Source organism: Gymnoscopelus microlampas (assembly GCF_963454915.1).
Source record: "Gymnoscopelus microlampas genome assembly, chromosome: 9".
In the NCBI taxonomy this organism is placed as follows: Eukaryota; Metazoa; Chordata; class Actinopteri; order Myctophiformes; family Myctophidae; genus Gymnoscopelus; species Gymnoscopelus microlampas.
The window spans coordinates 28,898,779-28,907,491 of record NC_139946.1 but is presented as its reverse complement, the minus strand read 5'-3'; positions in this window follow the sequence as shown (position 1 = coordinate 28,907,491).

Sequence of the window (8,713 nt, the reverse complement as noted above, 5' to 3'; positions counted from 1 at the left end):
GCTTTGATCTGAAATACCTGTGCTTTTCCTTTTAAGTTAAGATGTTAATTACTGCGTCTTTCCTCTTCATAATTGTATTGCCTAATTTGCTAAGGGCTTTTTGAAATTTTGCATTACCTAAAGCCACTTATTTGCATAATTAACATTATGAAAAGAGTCCAACTTAATATTTCTTTGCAGTTACTCGCTGTCCCGACCAGCCAATGCATGACTTCCTAATAACACTGTTTGCACCTTTTTAGATCAGCCGCTCATTAGATATCTGGACCAAGTTACTGATGTAACCTTGAATTTAGCAATTGATGGTATAAATGGGATTTTGAATGGGGAGATAATTCAAGCATCGGGTCCTCTCACTCAGTGTTTCTCACACATTTTTATGACCCCCAAATTAATACGTACTGTTACTGTATTAAGTTGCGAAAAGTCAATTTGAAAAGATTTGGTGCCAGGGACCATCTACGTTCTTGGCAGGGAATAAGTTAAGAGAATAGATTAAAGGTGCTGTAAATGGTGTTTTCTTGTTAAAATAAGTGTTAAAGAGCTATTGAGCTCTTTAGTAAACAGAACATCAATTTTCAGGTCTGGATACCAATTTCATCCAATCAGAAGGAGAGAGAACTCATACAGGATACAGGATAAAGGAGTGAAGTTGGAGGTGATAAAAAAAAAACCTAAAAAGAGCATTGAATTGGAACAAATGGGTTCTCTCTTGATTTAATGAAGTTGGTGAACCATCTGAAAATGCATTTTTGGATTAATAAAGAGTTGGAGAGAGGAGGAGACCCCTGTTACCGACAAAACACTATAAAAATGATCGCTATCTATCAGAATATAGAGCTTTAACGTTTTAAAACCTTTTTGTTTTAACCAAACATTATCACAGCACCAAGTACAGAATTCTACAACGGTCTACAGTATACTGTAGGTGAGGAGACAGAAACCTATGATCTGAATAGTCATTCTTATGCAGTACATTATCGCATTGGATTACCTTATAGCTGGAGAAATTATAGTGAGATTAGCCACTTTCAACTTTCAAAAAAGCTCACAACATATCACATTGCGGTTGTCTATTTTTTAAGTACTGTAATGCCTAAGTGGTTAAACTGTTCCTCATTTTGCTGGGGACCCCCTGATACCCCCTCAAGGACCCCTGGGGGTCCCCACTTTGAGAACCAGTGCTCTAACTAGACTTGCCGGATGGATACTGTTACTCTGTTTTTACATTTATACCTTTGAATGAGGAACAAGAATCAAGGGTTTTATTTGACACTTATGCCAAGCACTTATGTACAAGCAGCAAAATGTTGGTCGGACTGATTTATGTCCTTGATGCCGTGATTGGTAAAGAATCATCTAAGCTTAAGTTTAAAATGTCATTGGCCCATGCAGGAGACAACCAGTTCAGTAAAGCAACCAGAAGACAGCTGGCCCACAATATTCAGTATTATAATCACATATCTAAACTTAAAGCGATACAATATCAGAATATATTAAATCAGAAAAAAGTTTGCATGCCATGCAAATAAATCAAATAATGGCATGAATAATTGAAGTATGAAACTCTCAGGAAATGGGGCTCCATATAGTAGGTTGCAGATAAAACTTGTTTAATTAAAGAGCTTCTCAAAATTAAAACATTCTTTTGCTTAGATAACTGGGGGACATTAATGAATATTAAACATTAGCCTTCCAGTGTTCTTAATTTAATTTGTGTATCTAATCACTTTTTCATCTGGGCCCCATTTCCTGGATTCACAGCACCTTAACCCTTTGTCAAGAACGGCATTTGACAAAAAGGAGTGCATAATTCCACAAGTGTCTAACAGACAAGCCTGCATAGAGCTTCATATGGTGTGCTTATAGTAGGAGGGGAGGGAATCCTCTGTAAATCAAGATGACACAGGAGTTCTGTTCTTGGATTGAGCATAACAATTCATTTGGTGGATATAGAAAACACTTATGGATTGGTTATTAGATTTGACAGAATGTCAGTATTAAAACCCCTTAAACCCTATTAGTTGACTGGAGTCCCCCAGGGCTATATACTGTACTAGGCCCCCTCCTGTTTTTGCTGTACACTAAATATCTTCCCTGAAAATAACACGATGCGTTGTGAGCTTTTACTTCAGCTAGTTTCGCAGAATATTTGGTACTGTAATGTACAATCAGCTTTATAGTTTTTATTGTTTGCATCATTTTGAATCTGATCAAGTCTTATGATGAATGATTTGAACTGGATCTTGCATTACATGTGTACAGTAGAGGTTAGGGTTGATGAGGAAGATAAATGATCAGAAGTAATCCAAGCATAAAGCTTCATGCATTTATCCATGGATGATGAAGAGTCATCATTTAAGTGATGTCGATGTAACCTATGAAAACACTTGTACTGTATGTATACCATACTGTATTGTACGTGTATTGATATGGCTCGACAACAGCAGCATTTTAAATGTTATCAGAGTCAAGGCTTTAATGAGCTAATCTATTATGCAATATTCAGAAAAGACAGTTTTGATTAGAAAGCAGAATCAGCCATGCCCTCGAATCAGCAGTGTATAGAAACTGATACACATTTACTTTGTCATTAAACTACAACTCTTAGTTTTGACATCCTTTATAACAGGGCCAATTATTTATGAAATATGACAGGTGAAGTTTATATTCTTGTGGATTCTTTTTGAATTGCCTGCTAAATTTTGTCTAAAGTGGAATAACGTGAGGTAATAGGGCAAGGAGATGCTACTTTCTTATTTGCCCTACTGTATGTGTGAACTCCTAAACTGTTTGAAAACCTGACTGATTTAAAAGATAATAGCCGTATCATCAAGGTTTCTCTCGCTCCAGAAGCTAGCAATGACTTCCTACAGTATACTCGTAAAGAACTTGAGCTCATATTGCCATAATAGAAACTTTGAATTGAAATTGATTAACCTCATCACTGCCAGTGTCACCAAAAAACCCAAAAGCACTCATTTATCATTGTGTCATTACAGTTGTGCCATATGTTTAAAAGCCATTATGTTGTTAAGTATGAGGTATACTGTAGTTCAACAAGACTAAAAGCCCCATTAAGGGCTGTCTTCACCAAGCACTATAACTATATCATTCACCACTTTCATTGTTATAGTTGTGGTGTGGACTGGACTCTAGTCCCTGTCATCCACTTGTGTTTTTTAAACAATATATTTTTGTTCTACTTACAGTTACAGTGCTTGGTGTGGACGATCCTTTATACTTAGTTGCATGCAGGTGTGGCGCACCTAAAATAACCAATCTATAAGCTCACAACGCATCACAGAGCTTGTAGATTTGCTACTTTCGCTCCGCGACACAGGTGCAGTATATCTATAAGTCAGGCTTAAGCCGGGCCCCAGTTTATGGAAAAAGGTGAACCGGCACAAAGCCCAGTCATCAGCGTGGCAGATGGGGTGTGGTGGTGGACCTCCGCCATTTTCCAGACTGGAGACGGGGCGGAGTGCCCATCATGCAGTGGCAAAATTGTTTGGATTAGGCTGAATACATCAGTGGGTGTGTTGCAGGTGGATTCAATCATAGCCTATTAAATGACTGGTTTTCATTACCTTTAGGAGCAGTGCACCGTGCTTAGTGCAAAGGTGTACTGGTAATTCCCCCATTGTCATGGAAGAAAAGACTAAGACGTAATTTCTCCCAAGATCAAACTAATGTCCTTGTGTGGGAGGTGCAGAGTCATCAACAACAAATCTACAGCGCCTCAAACTGACTGCCAAGAGCAGATGATTGGGAGGAAATAACAAATGCAGTTAATGGTCTGGCACTGGTCCTATAAGAAGCATTTCTCAGTGTAAAAAAAAAAAAGAAAAGCGGTTCAATGATGTCCGGCGATGAGCCAAACAGAACCTGGCAGAATGTGTAATAATCTATCTAATTGACCAATCAGTGATCCTTTTATGAAGGAGAAACCTATATTGATATACTGTATAACTTCATTATTCTCCATGTGTCAAGATGCAAAATGGTTTTGTTGGATATAAGCATTTTACTATTACAACCTGTGTGTTAGAACGCATAAAAACATACTGAAACGTAAAGCTTGAGCATAACATGCATGCATACTGCGTATAGGTTTGTGTGATATTGGACACAGTCTATCTACTGCAGGTGTGCCCCCAACTAAAGCGATGAAAATTCTGTGTGCAACAGCTTTTGTGTTTTATTTTTTCTTATAACAACAATAACGGTATAACAAAATAGTAGCCACCAATCAAAATGGTTAGGTTTATGGTTAGTTTAGAGATTTGCGGTTTGTTCCAGCCTGAGAGGAAGTGTTGCCTGTGTTACCTCTGGGCAATAGTCTCCTCTGCAGCCTTCTTGCCAATTCTGTGGCAGCATATGTACATCACCTTAAGTTGCAGTCAAACCAGACCCCAAATAACTCATTCATTTGAACAAAGGAGGACACAAAATGCATTCACTTCCTTTTGCCAAAAGATTCCCCTCCTTCGCCTCGCACAGAGTTCCATCCAGATCAACTTTGACCTGCGAGATGATGTCACTCACCGAAGCTTCTTCTTGCCAAATTCAAAATGATCAGCTCTGCCAAGCAAAGCTTTGGGTCCTATTTTTGTAAAATTTGCCCCACCAATTCTGGTCTGACTGCTATGCTATTCCAAATGGAGTTGAGTTGATTTTGGATTCCCATGCTGTTGTAACAGAAGACAGAGATTTATGGGAAATAGTTATAAAGCTGATTGAAAGCACAGAGGAAGTACCGCTCACTGCCAACAAGAGCCGCTGCAGTGCCAAACATTGCTTTAGTCACATAACCTAGGATATCAGGAAGTGTTTACTTCTCTACTAATTAACTCTACTTAGATTTTTTGCATCATGAGAAGTACTGATTTCGGACAAAATTAGTGCTGCTGCATCTGCTGTAAAGATGCCAGTTTTCCAAACTCAGTGTACAGTACACTATGCAACAAAAAAAACGAACAAAAAATCGTTGTCGTACAAGGCTTGATATTAACACCTGCCAGATATACATTTACAGTTGGTGAATAATTATACTGCTTACTTTGCCTTGTCTTGAGTCAGAAATGTGTGTGGCTTCCCACAGGTCGAGTGGTTCCATACATAGAGAGTGTCTTAGTAACTGAATGCAACCAGTGAACATACTGCATGATCAAAAGAACATTCTACAAACTGATGCAAACAGGCACAGCATTTCAGTTCCAGATTCTAAATTAGGTTAACAGTGTTCCATTGTACTTCTGGTTCCAATTCTCTTATGCATAATCATGTATTCCCAAACCCATGCCATTGTAAACCTATATATCAAACAGAGCAAGAAGGCTAAACTTGAAAATGGCCGATATGCATGCATGTGTACAGTGTGTGATGATTTGAGCAAGGGACACACGTTCTTCCTGTGTAGATCTACCGTAGCATTTTGTTTTGTGCTCTACGATGGGAGGGTTTATACTGTAGTGATACTTTTGATATGGCAGGTTATGGGTTGCAAATGTAATTAATACAAGTCATGCCATTTGTGCTCTTTGTATTATGCTGCAGGTCAGTTTCAAAAATACAAGACGTCACTATGTTTATTTAATAATGTGCTCCATGTAGCCAGAGGTCATTGCAAGACTGCTCCCTTCTTTACAGTTTAATCATGTACATTATACATACAGTAATAACATGTATTTCATGGCACAAATCTGGCAATAGCTGCTATTGTTATAATTCCCCTCTTATTTAAGGGGGGTGGCATAACTAACTTGAACATGAACAAAAGCCTATAATATTCTCTATTCTCTTACTTCATACATTATATTGAGTCTAAAGAAGGCTTCATTGTAGTGGCCTTCTGAATTCCATTTCAATTAGCACTAAACTCCCATTACATTTATTTTTTTATTACGAGATTGATTCTCATTTTTTGAGCACTCGCCACCTTTATGGCCAGATAACACAATTATATTTGAGGAGAAGTGAGTCATCGGCTTGTGGCTCAGAGCCAGGAGACCACTGTGGAGAACATACAGCTGAAACACTACAACAGTAAAGCCTGATTTATACTCGGTTGCGTGCCGTTGTCGCGTGCCGAAAATAGCTGATCTACAAACTAGGGATGGGACGATATGAAAATTACATGTCACGATTATTTTGGCAAAAATAATCGTGATTAACGATATTATTCATCACGATAATCAAAATATGCTTAAAACTTAAAATGCCACTTTTGTTTAACCATTTGAACCCTCAGCATCCCTATTTTGGGGGGAACTTTCACCAAAGATAGCCGATCTACAAGCTCACAACGTTGCAACTCGTTGTGAGCTTATAGATCTGCTATTTTTGCCGAAGCGATTTGTGTCAGCGTAAGAAATGCGCTCTTTACAGGTCTGTTTTATCAAGTGTAGAGGGTTTAAGTGGTACTGAATTTGCAGCTCAACAAAACCTAATTCATCCTAGTGTATGATGGAGGACAATTTCACGATGAATTAAAATCTCTGCAATTCGATTATTGTGAGCTGTTTTTTATCACGATAAACGATCATAACGATTATCGTCCCATCCCTACTACAAACACACTACGAGTCGCAATATTGTTTTGTCGCATGACACCGGCACACAACGGAGTATAAAGCATCAGGTTCAACGAGCCTTATTAATATCATCAAAAAATATGTATAAAATACATCGTTATACAATCGTTATAATCGTTTATAGTGATAAAAAACGCTCACAATAATCGTATCGCAGAGATTTTCATTTATCGGGACATTGTTGCATATCCGGTACCACTTACATACTTGATACAGTCTTTTTTTCACTCTCTAAATCTATTTACCAAAAATTGCCTTACAAGCTCACAACGCGTCGCGTTGCAACGCTCTGTGAGCTGGTATTTTTGGCAAATGTTCCACCCCAGACTATAGATTCTGGGGTTCAAGTGGTTAACAAAGGTGGCATTTTAATAGCATTTTAAAAGCATATTTTGATTATCGCGATAATATCGTAAATCGCAATCATTTTGGTCACAATAGTTTTGACATGAAATTTTCATATCGTTCCATCCCTACATGTACAGTAGGATGGCTGGAGACAGAGATGGACACCCACCCATCAACAGCAGACATTAGGCAGGGTGTAGCAGAGCAGGGTAAATGTGTGCATGGAGTGATATGTAAGAGGGGTGAAAAGGGGTCAGCGGGCGCTGGCAGGAACAATATCAAGCATGAACAACTTGCAGCGATTTTCACAGGACATTTTTAATCTGGGCCTATTAGTGATACGCTGTATCTCAGGGAACCATTTTGACAGTGTTAAATGTGGTGATGGTATGAAAAACAAAAACCACATTATTCACATCACCATAACAAAAACGTCTTTTGGGGGGGAGGGGCGGGGGCATTGGTACTGTAGTTGTGGGTTTTCATGCAGGTTTACAGGGCACGTTTTTCATATTATTTATACTTTGTCGTACGTGACTGTGTCACGCACCGAAAATGACAGATTTTCAAGCAGCATATTGTGTAACAGCCCCTAGTGATAAAGCTACGGTCCATGTAAAAAAAAAAATCACACCCTGTGTGAAGGAAGCGGTGCCTTTGGGGCGGGCCTTAACTCATTTCAGTTCGTCCCTATTGGTGGTCTGAGTCCACTTACCAAATTTGTACTTGGTAGCATGCTGCAAACTGGAATGATGGCTGTTTAAAGGCCAGCCAATGGGCAGACAGAGGGGGCGGGGCTTAAGTAATGACAGTTAGTCCCTATTGCTGGCTTTAGTCCATGTACAAAATTTGTACTCCATAGCATGCTGCGAACTTGAGTTATGGCTGTTTGAAGGCCAGCCAATGGGAAGACAGGGGGCTTCAGCAATTCATGCTGGTCCCTATTGGTGGTCTAAGTCCACATACCAAATGTGGACTTGGTGGCATGCTGCAAACTGGAGTTATAGCTGTTTAAAATCCCGTGCTCATCCCATGCTCATACGGGCGCTGGGGGTCCCTGGACCCCTCTTTGATAACTTCATCAATTCATGCTGGTGCCTATTGGTGGTCTAAGTCCACATACCAAATTTGGACTTGGTGGCATGCTGCAAACTGGAGTTATAGCTGTTTAAAATCCCGTGCTCTTCCCGTGCTTACACGGACGGACGGACATAACATACGCTGGGGGTCCCTGGACTCCTCTTTGATAACTTCAGCAATTCAGGCTCGTCCCTATTGGTGGTCTAAGTCCACATAGCATATTTGAACTTGGTGGCATGCTGCAAACTTGAGTTATAGCTGTGTAAAATCCCGTGCTCATCCCGTGCTTACACGGACAGAACATACGCTGGGGGTCCCTGGGCCCCTCTTTGATAAGCAGTGGCACGTGTGGCCAATAAGAGGAGAGATGGCAGAGGCAAGCTCCAAGTGTGTGTGTGTGTGTGTGTGTGTGTGTGTGTGTGTGTGTGTGTGTGTGTGTGTGTGTGTGCGTGTGTTTGTATGTGTTGCTTCTTTGCCATGCTCATCCCGTGCTGATACGGACGGACGGACATACGGACAAAGTCAAGTGTAGAGCGGTTGGCACCGCTAAAAATGGTGGGGGTACTTCTGTGGCCTACAGTGCTGGCAGTGTACACAAGACATTTGGCACTGATCAGTCCAGTGGTTTGTGAGATTAGCTGCGGACACACAGACAACGTACAAAACGATCAATAAAAGCCTCTGTGGTT